The 25,812-nt window shown below is 40.1% G+C and overlaps 1 long non-coding RNA gene across 1 annotated transcript; it reads right to left on the bottom strand.

Moving 5' to 3' along the window:
* Positions 1-772: 772 nt before the first annotated feature.
* On the bottom strand, positions 773-25,533 carry LOC131459830 (uncharacterized). The gene is made up of 3 exons (XR_009240289.1): positions 25,398-25,533; positions 19,415-19,486; positions 773-3,046 (listed from the first exon to the last, which is right to left on the bottom strand). It is a non-coding gene; the product is annotated as an uncharacterized LOC131459830 (long non-coding RNA).
* Positions 25,534-25,812: the final 279 nt, after the last annotated feature.

Raw genomic sequence — 25,812 nt, 5'->3', positions numbered from 1 at the left:
TGATTTGAAATATTTAAAATAGAAGGATTTTGTTAGTTATAATGAATGTGCTTTGAACTAATCAATGTTAGATTGAAGGTTTCTGCAAATAAAGGCACATAATACATTAGATTACTGCTTGAACATGCCTTTTATACAGAATTGCAATTACTTAACGTTTTACTTGAAATTGTTTTTGAAAACATGGCATTGGTGTGAGATTAGGTTTGATAGAGTGAGAGTAAAACATTTTTCTTACAGCACAAGATAGCTTTCGGAGGGAGAATAAATATTATTTGAAAACATGACCTTAGATTTGAACAGATGTGACCTCAGTGTATCTTTTCTAAATGTTAAATCAAAATTTGGATGTTGTATGAGTAGTCTTCATTTACACAAAGACACAGAGCTGTGGAGATATAAACTGACAAGGCCTCTCCTCTGCAGTGGCAACCCACCAAAGGAAGAATCATTATTTTATTTTTTTTAAGTATGAAGTAAAGAGAGGCGTGCGACCATGTCCTTTTAAGCATTCAAATAAATCCCAATCATTCATTGAAATGTTTTTGGAATAAAATAGAAAGTAAAACAAAAACACATTTTACAATAAAGGTGATTCTGATTCTGATTAAATACTTTAAATAGTTGTTGATTACAGCCATATGATTGAGGAGGCACATCAGTATCTCTGTCCACTCACCAAAGAACTACAAGATAATGATCCTTGGGCAAAGTATAGCCTCTTTTTCTGTTCACTCAGAGACTCTTGCATGCAAAGCTGGTCGACCTACCCACCCACCTACTGCTCCACCTACTTACCTAGCTAGGACATACCTATGGCCAATCCACGTTGCTCCCCAGGTGATGCACCCTGCTGCTGCGCCCGCCTTGTGAGTGTTAAATCCTGAACGGCTAAGTAGGTTGGCTATTTAGCCTAGCTACCGAAGCACCTACCTACTGGACAGTCTACCTAGCTACCTACAGTATGGTGGCTATAGGTAGGTAGCTGGAAAGCTACCTAAATAGGTAGGTATGTAGCTACCTACCTGCCTGCTCACATGTGTACCAGTTAGGGTTAGGGTTACCTACTTACCTACTGCTCTACCTACTTACCTAGCCATATATCCACCCACCTACCTCCCTAGCTAGGACCTGCCTATGGGTTGCCCATGGCCACTTCAAACTGCAAGAGCTGGGGTGCCCCTGGGCAAGGCATCCAATTCCCATTGCTCACCAGGTGCAAAAAGGTTCTGCTCCATGCTGCAGCTTGTGAGTGTTAAATCCTGAACGGCTAAGTAGGTGGGCTATTTAGCCTAGCTACCTAGCCCCAAACCAACTGGACAGTCTACCTAGCGACCTAGCTATGGTGGCTATATTGGTAGGTAGTGATACCTAGATAGGTAGGTACCTACCGATGTAGGTATGTCGCAATCTACCTGACTGCCCACATGTCTACCAGTTTACCCACCTACCAACCTATCTGCTGTATCTTGCAGAGGTTATACACTCTGTGACCACTTTATTAGGTACACAAGGCTAGTGTCAGTCATGGCACCTGGTGCTGTCTTCTTCTGCCGCAGCCCATCTGTTTCAAGTCTTGTGTGTTCTACTTATCCTGGTGGTAATGAGAGGTTGCTGAGCAGTTTGAACTTCTGATGTGATGGTTGTCTTGACCATGTCGACATGCCTAAGTGCATTGAGTTACTGCCATGTGATAGGCTAATTAGATATTTGTCTTAACAAGCAGTTGGATGGGTGTGCCTAATAAAGTGGCCAGTGAGCGTGAATTCATTCCATCGACTTGCAACTGAAGTGATCTCATCATTTACACGTGTACGAGCAGCTGGGTTAAAGACTCATTGATTTCCATGTGATGCCTGGAATTATTACTTTGCCTAATTGTTACAGGAGAGTAAAGAGGGGAAACAAAGCCGGGCTATCAAATGATCTGATTAATGCTTCGAGCAGCACTGCCCTCTGATGAAATACAGGGGATCTATATGGCACTTTGTCAAACACACTCTCCCAGGACTTGACGTGAGGTCCTTCTGCTTTAGGGGCAACTAGGATGAAGCCCAGTCAGCAATCCACATTATCAGAAATCAAAGTCCTGACTTAGCTGGGAGGAGAAAGTAGAAAAGGAAGGCCAGCATTCACTGTCTGGTAATTAAAAGCCATTTTATCAGACCTCCCCTCTTGCCCTGTACCTCTTTCCTTCCTATTGACAAGCTGCTTAGCAGGGAGTGAGCTCAGTTTGACTCTAAATATATGAGGCACACTTATTTAACTTTCTAAACAAAGAGGGGAAGGCAAGTAAACAAGACAGCAACATAATAGTCTGACACGGTTGCCCAATATTTACTGTGGGTTTGTTTTGGTGTTTTGTGTTCAAATGTAGAATGTGTTTGTTTTGCCTGATGATGATGATTATTATTATTTAATTAGTCTACGTCAAATATATTGCTTGGCTTGTGTTTATTGATTAATGACCCCAAAGTCACTACGTCGGCTGTCACTGTAATGCTGATATAGAAGATCTTCAAACACTATTTGTCTGCTGGTTAGGAATTGATCACTCGTCCACATATTGACTGTTGCTTTGTAGCTTTCTATTTACAATACTCTTTAACATTAATGTGATTATTTAAAGCAAAACATGTGGAGCTTGTGGTTCGAGGCCTTATTTACCTTGATAGAACCAGCACTACGGAGGATATCACTGGCTCTGGTCTCACAAATGAGCTGGACCTGCTGTGAGTTCAGCAAAGAAAAAAGAAATCCCACCATCTGTCCAGTGCCACATCCCAACTCAGGTATCCAGATGCAAACCCTCCAGCTGAAATAGAGATGTGTCTCCTCAGCCTTGAAGCCTGAAGCCGGTTGTTTATAGACGCTGCCAGAGTTGCTGCTCAGATCGATACCATCCCTCTCCGATGGGCCTTCAACATGCAGACTCCAGATTGAGGTCAGGATATTTAGAGGGTTATGGCACTTCAGCAGATATGACTTGCCGGAGAGGCTGCGATCATTCGTTACACCTTCCTTTAAAGTTCATCTCCAAGTTGACCTGTGATGAAGCACAGGGAGTTTGTGAGTCACTGGTCTGAGAGCACCAATATATGGACAAGCGGGTGGAAGGAAATGGATTGTGTGACTACCTCTCAGCTCTCAGAGCAGCACGCTCCCCCCTGCACTTCCTACTGTCTCAGATTCACCTCTGAGGCCCCCTTTATGGCTGCATGTTGTTTCTGTTGTTTCTAATAAAGAGGAAATATTGGTGCCTCTCTGACCTGCTTATAGAGGCCATAGAAAAATTTATGGGGTGTGTCTCCTCCACAGAGGCTGTTTTGAACGGAGCCCGCCATAAATAATCTATCACCAGTTCAACACGGCTCTATTAGCTCTTCTTTCATGCCGTGGTCAAGTGACCGTATTGAAACAAAATGTGACAACGTGGTTTTTTTTCTATCCACAGAAATGAAAGAAATTACATAAAAAAAATTATTTTTAATTCAGAAATTTCATTTAAAAATGAATTTGTGTTCATTTTTTTAATCATGACTGACGCTATTTGTCGTCTCAGCACTTTCACAATACACAACAGATAAATGACACTGTAAAATAACACTAAAAATCCACTTGAGACGTAAATATTGGCTGTGGAATTCAAAATGTTCAAGGGCCGCAACTAACAATTATCTTCATAATTGAATAATGTGACGATTGTTTCCTCAATTATTAATGTATTAGTTGTTTGGTCCATAAAATGTTGAAAAATGTTGATCGGTGTTTCCCAAACCTTGAAATGATGATGTTCTTAATGTCTTGTTTTGTCCACAAACCAAACAATAACAAAAAATAATTCTGTTTTAATGATATCTTTGTTAAATGGAGCAAAGAGAAAATATTCTCATTTGAGAGTGAGGAAAGAGTTCCTACAGACAAAACAGAGCGTCCATAACTTTGCACTTTGTGTACAGACAGATTCTGTCCACTCTCTCAGAGGACGTCAGTTACTTGTTTACCAAGTAAAATCAGAAGAAGAAAAGGAGATGCTCTCTAGTCTAGAGCAATGTGGGGGTCAAGTGTCTTGCCCAAGGACACATATAGATTAGTGGAGCTGGGAATTGAACCCACGGTCTTCCAGTTGAAACACAACTCACTCTACTACTAATACTTTTTTTAAATACTTTTACTTCCAAAAACTTAAGTACATTTTATGTCAGAAATTGACATTTGATACTTAAGTACAGCACATGTCAGATATTTTAAGAGTTTTAGCAAAGCAATATTGTAAAAAGGGACTTCAACTTCTACCAAAATCAAAGATACTTGTGCTTTTACTCAAGTATCCCTTTTATGTACCCTTCCCTGGACAATATGAACATTCAAATTGATGCTTTCAATGAATATGCAGTTATTCATTTAACAGTAAATCAATGACGTACAGTCGTTAAACTGCCACCAAAACAAAGCGGTGGCGGTGACAGATTCCTGGCTAATTTATGTCAATAAACATTAAGTAAAACATTTAAGAGAGAACAACAACAACAACACTGTAACTGTATATACTGTACGTGTGAATGCATATGTGAGTGACTGCGGCTAAGATGAGTGACCCCTCTCTAACCACACATTGCTTTGGTGCCGAGTGTCAGGTGGCCTGTTTGTCAGCTGAAATATTCATCAAACAGATCAACGGAAAGTCTGGCTTGCTTTTCAACTGACAACTGCGTGTCAATAATTGATAGAGAATGAGGTAATGACTGACTGGGTGTTTTGAGGAGGCGGGGGTCCTTCTCTTTCTGTAAGCGATGCCGCTGACCTTTGGTGTGTGAAAGAGCACATCATGGTCAGTGCTCACATGTCATATATAGCCCGACACAATTACCTGAACAGTGAAAGTAATAACGCAGGGAAATAATGAAAGAATAAATAAAAGACTATCTAATTGGAAAGTTGTGGTTGGTGTGAGTTCCTGCGTCAGATGAGTTTCTCCAGTCTGTCAACACACTCAAATCTTTATCCACCAGCCTGTTGTGTATGACCTTCTGTTTGCAACAACCACTAGTGGCTGAACAGCGTTTTTTTGTTGTTTTTTTAATGCTTCCAATTCCTTCTGCAGCACCTGCAGAGTGTTTAAGTTTTACCTTCATTTTACCGGTGAAGTCATGGACTGTATTAACAACACATCTGTTGTAACATTTACTTAGAGCAGTGGTTCTCGACCGTTTTATCACCTGAGAAAATTTCGATCTCTCGAAGTTACACCAAGGTTGAGCAAAGTCAGCTATGGACTTTCACAGTCAGATTTATTGCTAATAAGATAAGTACTTCACACACTGGTATAGCAAAATTAGATTAAGACGAAGTGAGAGATAAGGTGACTCAAATTATTATTATTTCATTAGTTATCATTTTTTGTTGTATTGTTTAATTTCTACACGGTAGAACAGTATTTCTGATTTTCCTCCATCAGTACCATCAGAGGAAGCTTGCGTACCACTGGTGGTACAGGTACCACAGTTTGAGAACCATGGATTTAGGGTATTAGAATTAGTGGCAAATATGTGTCCAGCAACGAAAATAATATCATAGTACAACTCAAATCCTAAGTGTACTTATTTATTATTTATTAATTTATATAAAATTAAATCAAATTCATTGTTTTTGCCACATACACAATCATACATAGTATTCATGTAGTGATATGCTTCTGTATAAAGTATAAGAAATATTGGTAATAATAATGCAGAATGCCATGCTTTTGTGTTTGTAATTCCAAGTCAGAAAGCATCTAATATCAAATATGAGCTATACTGAGCTTGAACTATGTGCCTGTATTTCAACATCCCATTATAACAGATAAGGACATAATTTTTCTTTTTATTAGCTCCGTAAGTGTACACTGAACATAGCTATTAAAAGCTAACATTTAATATAAAAAAAAAACCCACTTACAATATTACTGTCATTTCTATGTAGGAAATTCAGCTCTGCCATGACATTTCCTGGCAAAAGTATGAATAACACTGCAATTTATATTATCACGCCGCTGAAGCTGGATATCAGGTGTGCCGTTTTTCCGTGCGATGAAATCCGAGTGTTGCTCATGTGGTTTGAGAAAATAATAGCTGCGCAAAACGATACACACGACGACTGCATTTGCCAATAATCTACAGTTGGAATATGTAAGGAGGCCATTTCCGAGTGTCAGTAAAGTTTCTGAAGTGACAAATCAAATTAATATAACCTTGGACAGTGTAGACGTTGTGTTCTGAGATTAGGTGTCTCACTGGAAAAATGATGACAGACCACGTAATTGGTTAATTAACAATTAGCCACAGTGTCTGTGGAGAGTGAGGTATTTCTGAAACTTTATATCTGACTGGTAAAACTGGTAAGGTGCCGATTGGCTAATTCTGAAGATACATTAAGAAGAAATCTAAAGAGAATGTATTTTATTTGGATGTGTTGCTCTATTTTTTCCCCTTCTACAGCATTTACTTTCACAACAAAGGTGAATAACTGTTTTGAGTGTCACCTCTGCAGTCACAAGTCTTAAGTCTTTAACCTTCAAGTCTCAAGCAAAGTCATCCTTGCAAGAAGCAAGTCGAGTCCCCGCTTTAAATCAAGCAAGTAACAAGTCAAGTCATATGAAGATTGAAGATGAAGATTATTTCCACATTTAAATATGCTAAAAAGACAGTCATTTTGCACTCAGTTTAGTTTAGTTCAGGGGCTACATAGAGCACAATTTGATCTCAAGTGGGCCGGACCAGTAATAATAATAGCACAATAACCTATAAACAACAAGAACTCCAAATGTTTCCCTTTGTTTAACATTTAACGATCTTTTAACAAAACATATTATGAACAACCTGAAATTTCTTGAGAAAGATAAGTGCAAATTCAACAATACTATGCCCGAGTTTACCATTTACACACTTGCTTTACAACTTACAGATCTAGAAAGGCACAAAACATTGAGTCACAGGTATCTGGAACCGAAAATTTAGTATTTAGAATTTTATTTTTATCCGTAACAGAAACACTGTATTACTTATACAATGTACAGACTTCATGGTGCCATACAACTGAATAGTTAATTTAAAAAAAAGATATAATATAAACATGAATAAAATGAGAATAAATAAAACTACAGAACCTAAAATGTAAAGAATATTTACATTAAGCCTACATTAAACCATGGAAATGTATTTCAATTATTAGGCTAAAAGAAACGGCACTTATCCCAAACAGCTTTTGACCCAATAAGAAAATAACTAAGCGTTGGATGAAAATAGCAACAAACTGACTTCCTGTCTTATGTCAAATGGAATTTCGCGTCGTGGTGTTGGTGTTGCTCGGTTGCCAGGTTTGAACGCAAGGTCACAAAAGCAGACACCCAGTGTTAAGCCCTGTTTTTTAAAAAAACTAATTGTAACCTTAGCTCCTCAATATTTTTTAGAAAATATAAATTTTCTATAAGCCAGGACATTTCGAGTTATTTTACCAGCGTTGGTCAAGCAAGTCTCAAGTACTCAAATTGAATTAAGTTTATTTTTTAGGAAGAATGTTCTTTATTATCATAAAAACTCAGGAGGACAAAACCACACTGCGATCATAGAACAGCTGGACATGAGGATCATCTATCCCTCTATCCATTTGCTGCTGATACAAAACTCTTCCCAAATGAAAATAGCATGATACAAATCAAAAAGAATTCAACAATTTTGAGGCATTTCAACTCATGGCAACTCAATAGTCTGGCCTTGAGCGACACAATGGGGCGACAAAGAACTGTGAATGCCCGTTTCTTATTATTACTAAAAGTACTAAGGTTTACTTCAATGTCCAAAGTGGCATTTAGTGAGAGTTTAATAACCTCAGATGTTTTCTAAGACAGTGAGTACTACAGATGATCAAGGATTTGTTCAACATTAGATTTTTACAGGGAAATACGTGTGTATTATCCGCCTCCACTTTAGCTATCATTGTCAGGTTAAAGCTCTCTGTGTATGTGTATGTGTATGTGTGTGTATGTGTGTGTGTGTGTGTGTGTGTGTGTGTCCACGCTGCCTCATTGTGGGACATAACAAAGCCCTGGAAATACAACCTCCGGGGTCTTACCTGGATGTGGCAGCCCCCACTTTTTCATTAAAAACTGCAATCGTGCAGCTGAGGCTCTGTTACGCCACAATGTGACAGAACTATACAAGGGCAAACATATGCGACCTGGGCCCAACCTTCAAATATGCCCAAATAGATATATATATTTTCTTTCCTATCTATTTTACAACAACTTTGAATGCAGATGAATGCAGGCCATTTTCAATGAATGTGTGTTTTCGCTTTGTTGCCGTCGCTTGTTGAAAAGCGCTGCTTGTTTAATTTTGAAATGCCTGCATACTGAATTGGGTATACAAATTAACAAGCCCGTCTATTGAGATGCATGAGAGAGGATGTCCAGGATTTAATTTTGACCCTCTTGAAAGTCCATGCCTATTAAGATTATAATAACACTTTGAGAGGAAAGCAGAGTCCATTGCTTCTATTTTTATATTTTCTTGTAAAGTTCTGTGTTTTGAAATGGCTTCCATGTTTTTTTTTTCCTGTGGCACATGTTGTAAAATCGGAATAGTCCATTCCCCGGACTATCATTATGATTTTTGCCGGGCGTGTGAGAGCAACAGAGGCATTGGAGTGAGGTAATTGAAGTATCCACGACCAAACCTGCTCCGGTGAGATGTGAGAGCAAAGTCGCAATGTAATTACAGGTCATAAGTTGACCACCTCAGGACCACAGCAGGCGCAGGGAGAGCCGAGCCTGTCAAGCACTCTGACGAACACACACACACACACATTCTTGTACAACATTCTTAGTGAGGACACTCATAGATATAATGTTACCTATACGGCTGAAGGATTTTGAATAAATATCTGATTGCGATTATTTTGACAGGAATTGCGATATGATTTGCGATGTCTGAGGGAATCTTTACATCATTATTCTCATTTTCATTGGAAAAACATGTTTAAAAGTGATAACTGTGTGATATTTGTGCAGATCTATGAGAGACAAAGATGTTCTCTTCAGTCTGTAGAATAAGATGTGTAAAAATTGCAGTAGGCTGTATCGCAATTTCGCTAAAATTAATTGTTCAGCCCTAATTCCCTAGCCCTTTGCCCAAACCTTCCTAACCTCAACTATCACCACTAAATGCCTATCCCCTAACTCTTAAACCAAGTCTTAACCCTGAAAAAGCCCTTATATAAGGTGTCAGAGCATGTGAGCACCAGCCAAACTGTCACAAAATGTCCTCACATCCATAGGTTTTTTTGGTCCTCACAAAAGAACCCACACGTGTTTGTAGTGAGGACACTCACAAACAAGATGCCTTCCCTAGCCCCTCACCCTAACCTTAACCATCACAACTAAATGCCTAACCCTTACCTTAACCCTACATCCAACTCTTAACCCTCAAAAAGCCCTTTTAAGGGGTGACAGAACGTGAGGACCGGCCAAATTGTCCTCACCCCCAATGGTTTATAGCAGGGGACTCAATCTCAAATAACCCGGGGGCCACTGAGTGTCTACAGTCTGGTCAGTAGGTCAAGTGAAAACAAGTTCAGTCGGGGTGGGCGATATGAGTTGAAAATGATATCACAATATTCTTTAATGACAATATTTGTGGCAGTATTTCACAAAATGACACAAAATGAATCTATTACTTCAAAAACACATAGAATAAACTCATTATAACCTGATATTAAGGGGTGGGCCGCAATCAATTTCATCTGGTCCTCACAAACATACCCATACAAGAACACTTTAAAACACTTAAATGAGGGCATGAGGACAGTTGGAGACACAAGGGAAAGGGCGAGATGAAGGCAGATGATCCGCTGTGGCTGGTTAACCCAAACCTTAACCATAACCAGTTTATGCCTATCCCTAACCTTAATCTAACCACAATTCAAATCCTTGAACTTAATCAGTTCTTTTTCATTAGGACCAGGCTTTGGTCTCCATGAGGACTCCACACAATTAAGCTTCAGAATCATGTGTCATGTCCACCCTGAATGTATTTGCCAAAATCATACTTGATCATAGCTGAACATCTCACTGACATAGTCTGTCCATATAATACTACCCCCCGGTGGAAAAATATGGAACTACTGCAGCAGTACAGAGACTGAAATACTGTTCAAATCAAAGGGCAGATGGTGTTTAATACTGTGGGTTTTCTCTGGGTTCTACAGTTTCCTCGCACAATCCAAAAACATGCAGAGGTTAATTGGACTTGCTAAATTTACTGTAAATGTGTGAGAGAGTGGTGGTTTGTCTCCGTGTGTTGGCCCTGTGATGGACCGGTGACCTATCCACGGTGAACCCGGTCAGCTGGGATTCACTCCGGCTCCCTGTGACCCTCATGTGGAGGATAAAGTGGTAGACAATGAATGAATGAATGAATGAATGCTGTTAACTAGGCTCTTAAATCTAAATAATTTAAAGTGGTGCTTCAATAAAATGCTTTAATATTCAGATAAATCTGATTTAATGAATGAATTCATGACATTTAACGATATTTTTATTGAACACAATCAGAATACGGGCTGTAGTAACACATGTGACATTCAAAAAGGCCACACACGGTTGTAATTGACTGAAAATCTGATTACGATATCAATATCTGTAGATAACTGGAGAAATTGACATCTCCTTGATACTGATTTGTGAATGATACTTTTTTCAATATCAATTTTAAATGAAAATTAATGTGGTTGACCCTTGGTTTGTGTGCCCAAATATAAATGATTTATTCTCCTGCAGTCATGAGTTTAAAATAAACAATGCAGTAAAATGAATTTGACAAATATATTTATAAGAACACAGTCAAAAACTGCCTCTCTCTCCCCATTCAGCAACAAAATATTCCAGTAAACACCTGAGCTACATCACCTTTATATATATGTATACGGCACCTTTAAAATTAAGTAATTTAAACATGTGTGAAGAGGAGAATATCTGCATTTTAGTTGCTTTGGAAACATCCTTTACCTGGCGTAGTGGTGGAACGGATGAGTGAGTGAGTGCGGCGTAGAATCCCCTCCCCCCCCACTTCAGCTGAGTCATTTGTTATCACCTCGTGGCTCCAATGCGCTGTGCAATTGTCCGAGATCCCGCAAGGTCAGGGGTCGAGCCTTTAAAAGGGAATTACTTCATTGACACAATAAGAGATGACACTTTATTTGACGTCTTACCACCACTTTGCTCCCCGTCCTACATCCAACCCCAGCCCCGAGTCCTAACTGCTCCCCAGGGTACACTTGTGCATGTGTGTGTGTGTTAAATGGTGAGTGCATCCATGTGTGTGTGTGTCATTTTGTCATCACATTTTTTTTAATGTTTTCTAATATAAAGCTAATAAAGAAAGGGTAACTTAATTCTAATGATAAAATAATAGGAATTAATACTTGCTGCAAAACAAGGATTTGAAATTAAACTGTGGTGTATTTATTTTACTTAAGAGTCTGTATTCTGTGGTGTGTGTGTGTGTGTGTGTGTTTACAGTAATACTGTCAGGTGTATTTAGAAAGAATAGACTGCAAATGTTTGTGAGGATCCAAACATTACAGTCCTGGGGCTTTTGTTTGTGTGTATTTGTATTTGTGTGTATTTGCCAGTGTGTGTGAAAGAGAGAGAGACAGAGAAAGAAAGAGAGAGAGAGAGAGAGAGAGAGAGAATAAGTGAGTGATTTTGATTGACAACAGACATGCGTGTCACACCCAGGGGGACTGGAAGAGGCCATACACAGTCTGGCAGGTCATTATCAGTGTGTCACATGGCAGCGTGACGGCTACTTCCTCTGAGACACAACACACACACACACCAACCCCTTCCCTGAGTCATTGAGGAATGCCTATCCAAGCCAATCAATTGGGCGATCAATTGGGGACCAACTGGCAATCCCCTGCAATCAATACACCCCCTTGTTGCATGGCTCCAGAAATGCCACAATGACTGTGGCACTTAATTAAGTTGTTAATTGCTGTGTTAAGCTTTCTCAGGTAGCCTCCCTAGATGGTAATTGAGAGTGGCTGGACAATTCGGCTATCGGCAGCACTTTGCTAAATTTAATCACAAATCCAAGTAATGGTAAAAGCTGTAATACAGCGAGCCAAACATCGGTGACATGTCTGTTTACAGGGAGGAGAGATAGTGCAGGCTATTACCACCTGACTTGTGGAGAGAAGAGACATAAAACACAAATCTGCAGCTTATTTATGGCACGGTTTGGACATTTGTGTGTGTGTGTGTGTGTGTGTGTGTGTGTGTGCAGTCATGTCAGCCTGACACAGACTTTCGAGCCTATAAGGTTAAAAGTTTCTCACAAATCCGAATCTAACCTTTATTATCCCTCTCCTCGGTTATTGTGGATGATTTGATGAAATCATGGTCGTTATTGTTTTTTTAACTATGGCTATACTGAGCTCACATTTAACCACTGCACTGATTTTTTTGCGTACAATAACAGAGATGTTATCCTGAATCCTCAATATTATATGATGAAATTCTCTATTATTTTCTTGATTAATTGATTAGTTGCCTGGTCCGTAATCAGTGTTTCCCAAACCTCTGATCTCTTTGTTATACGGAGCAAAGAAAACATAAAATATTCACATTTAAAAACAGTCAAGTAACTAAAAATTTGGGAGCATATCACAACGTAATCATCATTTTGATAATTGCTGGAAAACAGACATCACCATAAGTGAGATTAATGTTTTATTCACTAATCACTCTTCATTCAGATATTTAATTACATCATCAGAAACGTTCTGCAGTATTTGAATGCCTTTGAAATGAAATTAAAGCAGCTGTCAGCAAAAGTCTTTTGTTGAAATATAAATCCATCTTTATTTGAAACGATCATCATCATCCATCCATTCTAACACACTAATATATACTATAATATCATGTGACCACTGACGTGCACTGGGCATGCATGTGTTGGTGTCAACAGGAAGTTGTTACTTCCTAAGGGAAGTGCTGGAAAGAAAGGATTCTTGTTTACATACTGCCAATGAGGTGAAATTGAAATCAAATGTTAAGTAATGCCGATTTCCACTTGTCGTCGAATGCCACGGAAACTTGGAGCAACCTTACTTCTGTTATCGTATTTGTTTGACAGTAAATCAAACTTAAACTCAAACTAAATTTAATTTTTGACCATAGACATGTTGCTACACCAGAGATACGTCTGTCTTATCAATTGGAACGCAGTGAACAGGGGTGACTCGCAGTTCCGATTTGAGACGTAATAACGTATGTTATTACCGTGATATTATCTTCTTATTACCACGCTACACTATTATCAGTGTTATTACCAAGGCATTACTGGGTGAACAAAACGGTATTTCATAATAACGTACAAAATGTTACCATACTATTACCATGTTGTTGTTGTCGTTGCCAACAGCTTGTAAGTTGCGCACACGCTCCATCATTGTCATGTCTGTGTGTGGTGTCCTGCAGAGTTAAGTTACATGAGAAGGTTTCTCATGAATCCTTACTGTCAAATAACAGATGCCGAAGTTCCATCTAAGGAAAAAGAGGTTTACGAGGACAAAATCAGGACTAAGGGTGCTTGATGCTCCGCTGTCTTATTGCTCTTCTGTTGATACTTATCTAGTTTGAAATTAAAACAGCAGGTCCTTCATTTCAAAACTTTCTCCCAAAAACGTTTTGTGTGTTTGTTACCAAATGGGTCTAATTTAACAAAATATTCATGTTCTGTGATAAAATCAAACACTCAACCTCCCATATAGCTGTGGCTTTATTCCCCGCTCCTCGTGGCGCTCGGTCTATGGGGGGTGATTACCAGTGCTGCCTCCACTTAGGGTGGGGTTACAGAGGATTCAGTCCACTGCTGGCTGGCACTTTTATTGTGTTATTAGCACACTTCCCAGCATCTGGGTGTTAACACGCCTTTTGTAGCCTAATCTCATTACTTTCAACACTCAAATGGAATTCAGATGGAATCTCCATTTTAAGAAACGGCTCCAAACACAGCAGGTGTCGACATTCTTATTCCTGCTTTGCTGGGAGATTGGAAACAGCTCAGGCAGGAGCCAAAAGCGTATCAAATCATCATTACAAAATAGGAGGAGCTTTTACCTCGGCACACACGGTGCAAAGGTTTTTTTGCCGCCGCACATCCACTTTTCTGGCTTCCATAGAGGCGGGAAAGTGCTACACAGCTCTCTGGAGATTTGGTGAGAAGTGTTGGGGTGTAGTGGAGCAGCAAAAGTGTAAAAGATGCAGCGAGACAATGAGAAACAAGCACTGCTGCTCTAGGCTCTGTGAACAGGCTTGCCATTGATTAAAACAGCAAGGTGTGCAATAAAGCGCAAGGCAAAGTGTTGCCTTCCATATGGACCCCGAACCCTAAGGCTGTGGCCACCAATTGGGCCTTTCTGTCTGCTGCTGTTCCCCCTTTTCTCCTCTCTGCATCCCCTTCTCTCTCCCTCGGTCCCCAGATGGTAAAAATAATTTTCCAGCCCTCTGTCTCTCTCTCTGCTGCTGCTACTGCTGCTGCTGCTGCCCGACACTCTGCAACCACAAAAGGCCCTGGCCATGATTCAACCGTTTACTCCAGTAATTAACAGCACCCATACCACAACAATTACAGTCACTAGGCTACAACAGTCCAAACACACACGTTCACACAAACACACACACACACACACACACTGTTAACAGTGTCACAGTGTGAATTAGAAGAGGCAGAAAGTGCAGAAAATAAAATGAAAATAGTAATAACAAAAAGGTGAGAACAACATGCTGGCACTACAGCAATGATTACCTCATAATTAGACAAGACAAAGCTCTTCCCCTATCTAGTGGCAAAAAACGGTAATTACTACCGTGACAGAAAATCAAAGGCTACTTTGTAAGCAGCAGGAAAAATTAACATTTCAGGCCCTGAAGCTGTATGTCCTGATTAGAAACGTATTAAATCAATGCATTGCTAACTGCTGGGCATAAATACGTCCCCTCCTGAAGGGGCTGTAATTGCGAGAGCAAAAAAAAAAGTGGGTTTCAATTTCACAAGGATGTGGCATTAAGTGTAATGGCAGTATTATGTGGCAAATGTGCTCTCCCTTTGTTATCAGATGATGCACTTAAAGGAGTGCAGTGTTTCTGGTTGGAGCGAGGATCAAAGCACGTTTTACATAAATTACAGACAGATGTAAATGAGTTATATAGCTAACTCCCGGCTCAGCTTGTGTGTTGTGTTGACCTCTGTTAAATAAACTAATGAACTCGACTAAACTAATAATGCGTTGGAGAGTCCCACTCCAACATGGCTCCTACAATGTTGCATTGTATCGAAGCAACATTTGTCGTAAACACAGAAGCATCACCGCACTGTACTGTACAGTACTTAATTCTCTTCAAGAGTAACTGGATGCTCTGATATGAAATTAAATGTAGTCTTTGTGCCTACAGGAGGTCTGGTAAGTAACATCACGCAGTCCCACCATACAACACTCTGAAATGCTTCCAAAATCAAGTGGATTCCGCAACTTTTGACAACTTGCTTCGCCCAGATAGCCCCTGGAAATCACAAAAGCCGCCCTTCACTCACTGGCGCGCTGTCGCTCTCTGTTTTCTGGCTGCAGGGATAAGCTAGCAGGATGTTTTCAATACAACTGTAGGTTGCATTATGACTTTGTAGTTTCCACCAATTTCCTCCCAGCTATTCTTGATCCTTTGTTTGTCACTGTGCTCTGGACAGGTAACTCTTTGAAACTTTACTCCACTTTTAATAGCTTCCTCTTTGTCATTTTCCTGTCTGATTGGACTATTGACTCTATACTACCTACCCTCATGATTTCCAGGTTGTATTGCTCTGTTGCATCCGTCATCATAAGCTCCCCTGTGAGGTGCACAATTATGGACTAAATTAATGCAAAGTATGGATGAAAGGCTCCACCCGTCTCCGTCTTTTGTGTGGAATATAAATGGGCCTTTAGACGTATGTGCCAGAAAGGCATACTGTCATGCAATATTGTCATGCAGCTCAACTCTTTGTCGGTTGTATAAGTAAAAAAGTGAAGATAGTGGATAGCTGTTGTTCCCCCCCAGCATGACAAAACAGTCAAGTGCAAGGAAACGAGAGAACATTTTACTGGATCATCCGAGATCCATAGAGACTGCAGAGTTACATCGCTGCCATAAAACAGGCTCAAATCGAGCATAGAAGATGGAGCAATGGGAATCCACAGGCAACTGATTCTGCTTGTGTAGTGATCACTTCATACCAGTTACAGAATCTAACGCTAATTAAATGGAGCAGCACTGTGCAAAAGTCTCAGGGCACCATCGGCTTTGTTGTTTTTATGTCTGTCAAATGCTGTGATCACTGGCATTTGGATTGGAATGATGTGCCTGAAAATTGTTCTTATATATATTAGCAAACTGTCAATGAGTTAAGCTCATACAACACGTGAATGTAATGCTCAAGCATGTCTTGAATAAACCTGGTATAATTTGACCCTTTTTCAAAAATAAATACATGTGCTCCAATAAAGAGATTGAGATATAATTATAGTGTATGGTCATTATCCACCTGTTCTCATCCCGAGAGTGTCATATACTGCCGCTCTGTCACGTGCCTCGCACAAGGAACCCTTTCATGTTGACTCCAATGTAAACCCACTGGCGGCACAATTTGATGCTCAGAGCAGCGGTAAAATAAAAGTGTCAGAGTATGAGGTAATTGGTTATCAACCAGGGTAGGACTGAGGTTAAGGATAGGGCCTACTTCAAGGTCGCTGCGGCCCATGGATCAGCTCCTCTTAGCTGTCCCATGTACACATCCAAAAACCAGGGATGACCAAGCTTTTTCAGCTGTCACTCCCAAACTGTGGAATGAGCTCCTGCTCCATGTTAGAATGGCCTGCATTTGATCTGTTTATCTGGTTAAAACTCACCTTAAAACAAATGTTTTACTCCTTGGCTTTTGATTTGGAATGAGAGTTTTAAAGATTGTTTTCTTACCATAAGTATTTTTATTTAAAACATGCTATATATAAAACTGGATTGAATTGGGTGGAAGGAAGGAAGACAATTATATTTTTGGGGTTATCTAGAAACCGTTCACCTTTTGAGTGTATTTATACTGTGGGAAACTGAGCGGCCCTAGCGGAGGTTTTGTGCTTTCAGAGTGCTTTTTTGTAGTTTTTCTACGTGAGTGACATTGTAAATAAGAATTTACTCTCAGGTTGAATAAAAAAAGGAAATTAATTATGTGCCCCCTGTCACCTACAAACAACATGCAGGACGCTGCTGTTGAACAGCTCATTACTGTACTTAAAAGCAACATAAAGCCACTTTTCTTTGATTAATTTCACAAACTGTGTCTGTAAAACAAAAAGTCAGCTGCACATCACTAGAGTTTGCTGCAATTCACTGCAGGCATTTCACCTTGTTTAATTTCCATACCTGGATCATGGACGTGTGACTCATCAAAAACCTCATGGGCTGTGACCCTCCAAGCTTCTGCTCCTGTTTAAACTGACAAAAGCTACTATAGTAGATGGAACCAGCTGATCCCCAGCATCTTTAACATGCCCACAAAAGGCTCCTTGGGAATACAACTAATTATACCACATCTGTATTTATTTGATCCGCGTGGAATTCTCCCTTCTGTCACCAGTGCCGAGCTACGCCAGCTTGGACTAACAGTGATTTATCTAAGTGACACTTCTGGCACGGTTTCACATCAAAGCAGCGCCAAAATCAATAGAGGAACATGGGGAAGATGGGAAGGAGGAACATTTTTCCCCTCAGCAAAACTGTCATGCATAAAATCCACCAGCATAAATAAAGCACGCCTGTGCTCGCAGGTTTGCTGAATCAGGCTGGAAATAAGAAACAAGCTGTTTGTTAATGGTAGTTTAAAGAAAGACTTTTACAACTGCAGCATATTTTGGGAACTCGAGTTCACAGCACTCACTGTGAAACACCGGCTCTGATGAGGACGGGCCAACTTCATCCAAGAGCAGTTTCTAGTGACCTCTGTTGTTTACTGAGTGAACTGCAATTAACTCACCCAGTCACTGATAAGGCCCTGGGAGACAGTGCAGCGTAACAAGGAATTTAACTACACAAAACACATAATACACTCCTGATGGGAGCTCCTGGTGACTACTTTATATACACACATCTATCCAGACATTGTATAGTGACTGCAGCCAATCCCAAAGCTGGAGTACAGCCTGGACAGATGAAATGGGTCATCATTTTAAACTGTTATTTTCAGCGCCTGCAGTATAGAGGACATGTTATACTCAAATCAAATCCTAAGAGTTCATATTCAATCAAAAAAAAAAAACCTCTAAAAAGTCACGTGTTTTATTGACTTGTCGGTCTGACGGAAAAGGCGCGAGGCAGCAGTAAAGAGGTATAAATATATTAGTTAATTGAAACAACTGCAGCTCAGAGTTCGTAAACAAGCTTGGAATCGAAATCACTGATTTAATCTTCAGACTGAAACTGATCATGAAACCAAAGATTACGACTCCTTCGTAAGATAGAAACATCTGACTCAAGTATATCACAGGACACTCACTGGGGTACCTCTCACCCACCCAAAGATCTGTAATAATCCATCTCTGATCATTTACAAAAAACAATCCCCAAAACCTAAGAGTCTTTATACCAAATATTCCTAGCATTATTTTATTTCACCCCTCTGTCGAGCAGCCTTGGGGGACCTTGAAATGCACAACACACGTCTAGATCATGATGATGATTATTCTGATCATGACTATAGTAGTAGGACATAGTCGTGCCTCTGTTGTAAGGTGGGAGGAGGAGACACCAGTGCCCCCTTGAGGAAAAGAGGGGATGCAAATCTGTCGTTTCTTACAATGACCTTTCTTCACAGGTCACTGATGGAGACACGGAATAAAGCGGAAAAAAAAAAGCAAGAGAGAGAGAGAGAAAAACAAGTACTAGAGGAAAGTCAGTGTGTGTTTGTACAAGTATTTGTTGACTCTTTAGGACCTGGCATATAAACACTGACCTTGTCAGAACCAAAACCTGGTCCTAATGTGGCAGAACCTCATTTCTGAGGCACTGGTTATGTTTAGGTCTAAGATTTTAGGTTGTGGTTAGGTTAAGATCAAGGTTAGTAATGGTTATGGTTAGGGATAATGTCAATGCGGTGTCCTAAGAAGAATAGCTGGGCAAACCTGTGTGTGTGTGTGTGTGTGTGTTCCTGCACTCATGCATTTCATCCTTTGACCCCCTTGTGTTTATTGTAAAACCCCTTGGAGAGTCAACTGCTCTGTGGCAGTTTGTTAAAAGATAAACATGTTGAGAGAAAAAAAAAGCAAAAAGTCATGTCCGACTCACTCGATGAGTTACTGTCTCCCCGGTGAGCCTCAGGTGTCGAGAAACATCTCAGCATGAAGCGGCGCAGCCTCCCTGTGGAAAACAAACAAACAAACTGAACAATATGTATTTTCACAACCTCAGAGCTCAGAGGTGACAGCGGCTGCTCCCGGGCAAAGCATTCATATAACTATATAGTTAATTTAAAACAAATTTATACCATAGTGTTGATTATTTAAACACAAACTGGAAAAAACAAGACTCTAACTTCTTAATTATTCTTGTTCACACTGCATTTCCCAAGCACACAGTCGCCTTAAGTGCAAATAAAGCCTCCCATCTGTTTGTAATTACAACTACATAATTTCAGTCATTGTGGCTAATCATTTTGACTGCACATTCGATTAAAACTAGTGCGGCAATGGTGCAACTTTGGGTGTTAAACCTCTTGAGGTTCATGCAGATGTGAGGAGAACATGTAGCAGACAAATATCTGGCAACACAACAGAGACTTAACATGTGTAAAAGATTGCGTAAGCCAACTGGCTAAATACCACATTCTTTATCGCCCATTCTCGGCGAGCACGTAACATTGCACTAGAATTTCCTCCGAGCTTGCGCGGTGCTTTTTATTCGCCTAATCCTCAAATTAAATGATGTTTGACGCAAGAAATTTTAAACCGCATGTCATCAAGTGTGTGCTCTCATCACGTCTTATTTCCCTGTGGTGTCCACGGAATAGGACGAGCAGTCTGCGTGGCGGGCTACTCCAATAAAAGGAGTTGAGGAACGTCATGTAACATCACTTTACTGCGTCTCTATGTAAGCTAACGACATTATGAACCCCGGGGCAATGGTGAAAGCTAATGATGGGAGGATGATGGCAACACAATGTTGCCACAGAAGCCAATTTCCAGTGGCTTGCCAGATGTTAAAAATCTAAATGTGCATCGATCGGTGACGTGATGGCCCGTAGAGATTGCTTCATTTGCCCAAACAGAAAATTAGGTTTAACTACACCTCACTTCAGTTTTAACAGGATCCGAGCAAAGCACAACTTATATGATTTCAATTAATTACATGTATAAAAACATGTAATCTCAATTTATTCAGTTGCCCTGCAAACATGGTAGATAATTAACAGACATACACACATTCTCGCGGAGCATTCTTAGTGAGGACACTCATGAGACATAATGCATTCCCAAGGCCCTACCGTTAACCATCACAACCAAATGCCTAACCCTTAATCTTACCCTAACCTTAAAACCAGGTCTTAAAGGGCCATTTAAAGCTGTGAGGACAAGACAAAATGTCCTCACTCCCTTTGGTTTATAAATTTTTTTGGTCTTCACGAAGATACAGATACATCATTGACCTAATGCATTCACTAGCACCTAACGCTAACCTTAACCATCACAACTAAGTGCCTAAGCTTAACCCTTACCCTAACTTAAACCCTATTCTAACCCTAACCCTAAAACTAGGTCTTAACCCCTGAAAAGGCCATTTAAAGTTGTGGGGCCCAGACAAAATGTCCATAAAAAGATGGGCTTTTACATTTTTTGGACCTCACAAAGACATACAGTATATGTATACAAGTACACACACAGAGGCAGAAGGAGGGAAAGCTCTAATTCTAAAACAGACTAGAGTGAAATGCTGTCGGCAATGTATCAGTGAAAATAAAGTTGACTGCGGTGCTGATTAATCAGTTCATGGATCCACAATTTTGAGTAATAGTTTACATTTCAAAGTATGTATGTATGTTGATTCTGGGGAGGGGTTTGGGGAATAATGTGGAAATAATAATAATATTACTAATATGTATTTTTTCTATGTTTTTAGGAATAATGACAATGCAAAAGCTTTTCCACGGATACTGATCAGAATGAACAGATTTTATTTAACGCTCTGGTCTGTTTGACTACAGATCTACATATAAGAACATTTATGATGCTGGAGAGAGAGAGAGAGAGAGAGAGAGAGAGAGAGAGAGAGAGAGAGAGAGAGAGAGATGACACACACAAGGCTTCTCTGCTACTCTGCATCACTGGACGTTGTGTATTGCTATTGTCTGGTGGAGAATAACCTGTGCCAGGTCAGCTGACATGTTGCTGTGAGGGAAAACATGATGACACACTTTCATATCATTCTTTATCAACACATCTAAAAAAAAAAAAAAAAAAACAGCCTCTATGACAATCTTTGAAAAGTAATCATTTACATTTAGCGTCTTGTACTTGACTCCGGACCAGACTGACGACAGCAGCTCGAGCTAAAACTGTCAAACGGCAACACAAAAGATGACAAGTGAGCGACAAGGCCTCGCCCCACGGAACACAAAACAAGCAATTAACCGAACAATCACCTTATAATCATGAATCGACCGTGAAGCTAGCTGGTTCCCGCTTTGCTGGTAGCGATCGTCCCCGCTTTGGCAGTGGAGCGTTTTGGAGGGAAAACACGGAACATCTGGTGGAGGAGACATGTGCTGGCACGACACGATGGGAGAACAAGTGCCTCAGAGCTTCATTATGTCCCAGCTGTTGGGCTAGCTGTTGCCCTCAGCAAAAAAAAAACAAACCTCGGCAGGATGATGTTCCTGGCAAGCAAACTGCAGATTATTTGAATCGAGATCCGTTTTGTGGTGTTCTGTTGTGAAACGTCCACACGAGCCGTCAGTGACTGTGTATGTTCAGTGTGAGCTGAACTGTGTGATTAAAAGGGTTGAGTAGTTGTACGTATGTATCGCTGGTGGTTATTGGGCCTATAGAAGGGAGCACGGGCGTCAGACGACATTCTGGGGCCATCTTCTTCTCCACATGAGGAGCACTGGTGCCAAACCCAGCTGACATAGGGTGAGAGGTGGGGTACACCGCCATGGGTCTGCTCCCACCTACTTAAATGCTCTTATAAAGGCTTATGTTACTCCTCGACTACTCCGTTCATCAAGGGAGTGTTGTTTGACGCTGCCAACACCTCGCACAAGACAATCCAGACTCTTTTCATGTGTCATTCCAAGCTGGTGGAATGAGCTACGGAGCTCTACCAGTCCCTGTCTATCTTCAAGAAGATCTTGAAAACCCAGCTATTCCAAGAGCATCTTCTGTCCTAGCAATCTCCTTCTGCACTTGGATCCACTTCTGCACGCCCACTTCTATGTATCTTTTTGCTCTTTTGTAAGTTGCTTTGGATAAAAGCGTCTGCTAAATGCTTAAATGTTAAATGTTACATTTAACATTTAAGTCGCCAGACCATGACAGGGCCACATAGAGACAAACAATCATCCACTCTCCCACTCACACTCACACCTACAGTCAATTTAGAGTGTCCAATTTATCCTAATCCCCAAATCTGCATGTATGTCTCCATATATTTAGCCAATTTTTACTCTTATATAATTACTTCAAAAAAATAAAACAATATAAAGGCTTTGAGTCCCACCCCAACTTTCTTCTTACAAAATTGTTGATGCTGTGAAATAATGTCATCAACAGTTTTTTGGGGGGCCCCCTCAGAGCTTGAGGTCCCGGGTACTTGCTCACTTTACCTTCCCTGTTACAAAGACCCTGGCTGTCGACTTGACCCTTAATCTCATCGGGTGTGTTTTCATCAGCCTGCTTTTATGCACATGTTTGGTTTGTGAATAAAAAACGTGAATACAAATACAATACGAAAACATTTATTAAAATACTGAATATAAGTTTTTACGCTTGACTGAGGTGGAAAATTCTGTACATCAGTGAAAGGTAAATGGGGAAAAAAGTGCCATGGAAACAGATTCTGTGATTGCAATGGAATTATGTCAAAACGCTGGATGAGAAGAGGTGTGTGTAAGTGTTCCTTGATTTAGTGCAAAAAGCAAGTATTTCTGCAGTTACAGGGCTGTGTCCATTCTGAGACACACACACACACACACACACACACATGCTGTGTGGAAGGAGTAAATAAAGCAGAGGGAGCTGCATGCTGACCACCAACACATCCACTCAATTATTTAAGTGTGGGACTTAAGTTGAGCAACAGTTCTTGGGTGTCAATTCACATGGTGAAAACAAAACCAGCATTGCTGTCACAGGTGGTAAACACACGACTATTAGCCTCCTTCTTTTACCTCACAGGGCCTCAAAGACAGAGATACTGAGGTCACGAGTCAAGATTTAAAGTGGAACTTTATCTCTACGAAGCTCCCCCTATAGTTGCGGGGTAGATGTTTTTTTACAACATCGCCGTATAAATCCATTCATAATCAACCAATTTTATCCTCGCTGATGTTTACTCAAACAGTCATTTCCTCTTCTTCACTGCCTCTGACATTGTTTTTTAACCAGCTCTGCCGTGATGAATGTCTAAAATAACTCTATCACTGCCTTGATCTTATAACGGGTATCTGGCTGGAGGGTGTATATGTGTAGTGTCATGTTTCTCAAAAGGCCTTCTGATTCTGAGGACGGTGGCGCGAATCTTATGAGGCTCCTTTTCTGCTAACAGACAGTAGGGGGAGTGGAGACATCCCCCAATGTCCCCACAACAAGACATTTAACCATCACAATGACTCCGAAGCTGTTAAATTAGGGTAAAAATCCTTCATAGTGACACTTTGTCCTGATCTCTAGTCAGTGCTAAAAAGCTTGGAAATCTTTATCTCTTCAGAGAAGTCCGTTAACATCGACACAACCTTGTCCTCAGGTTGTTTAAACCCCAAATAATGTCAACATGTCTCATCATGGGCCTACGAATGGATCGTGGGAGACTTTTTAAGAGCAGCCAAGGGCGGGCATGAAATCTAAACACCACTATACTGAGAAACAGAGAGAGCCGATATTCTTCATCAGTATCCTGTGAACTCATTTGACAATAGTTTGTTTGTTATTTAAAAGTTACTTACTTCAGTTTTAAGGAGTGGTTTTAAACTCAGTGCAGAATCCATTTAAGTTCATCGGCTGTGATGTGAACCTGCCTTGTCTCTCATCTCAAACTTTTCCCTTTTTCTACCTATCAGGTGGTGTACAGTCAGCAGCAGCGGCGGCGGTTGCGGCAGCGGTGGTGGTGGTGGTGGTGGAGGTGATCACTTTCTCTCAGGTTGGACAGCTTGTTCAAGTCGAATGCTATTAGTTCTGGGTCAGAGCCTGGGTTTTCTCTACACCCCAACAACACCTTTTCACCAGGCAGGGATTCCAGCCACCATTAATCAGAGTGGTGACAGCCCATGGATGTCAGTAAATATGTTTCCTCACTGTTTCTTTTCCCTGCTCCTTTTTCCTCAGCACCCCCCGCACTCTCTCTCTACTGCTCCTACAATTGTTCTTTCCTCCTGCTCCTCTGAGTTTAATGTTGACCTGTTCTTGCCTTAATCTTATATAACGATTTAACTTTGGAAGCTTAAGTTAAATCGTTGTGGAGTGCTTGGTTTTGGTGGAAAAAGAAAATGAGAACATATTGACAAAAAAATAGAAAGAAAAAAAGGCTTCTCGGGTCAAAATGAAACTCTTTTGCTTGTTAGTTCAACAACAAACTTCCTTTTGAACACGTGATTATAAATCGATGACCAAATTAATCGTCTATTTTGATGATTAATTGGTTTGAGTGTTTTTTTCAATGATTAAAACAAGCTCTCTGATTTTCCAGCTTCTTCAATGTGAATTTTTTCTGGTTGATTATTTGCTCCATGTTACTAAGAAATCATTAAAATATTTAAATGAAATTATTTTTGGTTTGTGGACAAGATATTTGAGAACGTCAGAATTTCCATTTTTCGACATTTTATGGACGAAACAATTATCAAAATTGGTTGTTTTTATTTGCATTTTTACATATTTCAGTTTCAGTTTCATTATGTTTGTGTCAAGTTTTTTTGTGAGTTTTATTTTTGTGTATTTACTGTGTTTTCCTCTTTTCAGCTTGACTTCCGGTTGTGATTATCGGTTTCCTGTTTCACAGATTTCTCGATGTTTCACAACCCCCTTTAATTCGGCTCACCTGTGTCATGTGAAACACTCACCTGTTCAGTCGTTTCTCAGACTCAAGTAAAGATGATGAATTAGCAGCTGAATTTCAACAAAGTTCGTCAGAAGAATCCGCAAAATGCGTCAAATTCATCAAGTCATTTTGTAGGCGTGTATTTTGTGAATCCTCAACGGAACGGTATAAATACCCACAATCCGTTGCGCCCGCATTTAAAAAAAAAACTTTATTGAAAAGTATTTGGAGTGTAAATAATACAAAAAATAAAAGCTACTGAGACAACGGATAAAATTGACGGACATTTTTGAGAATTTGCATTTGTGTTTATTTATTAATTAGACATCCAAAATCAACATAAAAACAATAAAAACATGTATGCACATGTAATATTTTCCAGACAGTAACTGAGTGTATACACTGCTGTAAAATAGATTAATGTTTATTGTTACTAA

This window comes from Solea solea, chromosome 5, assembly GCF_958295425.1.
Source record: "Solea solea chromosome 5, fSolSol10.1, whole genome shotgun sequence".
Lineage (NCBI taxonomy): Eukaryota > Metazoa > Chordata > Actinopteri > Pleuronectiformes > Soleidae > Solea > Solea solea.
This window is presented reverse-complemented; position numbering and strand designations above follow the sequence as displayed.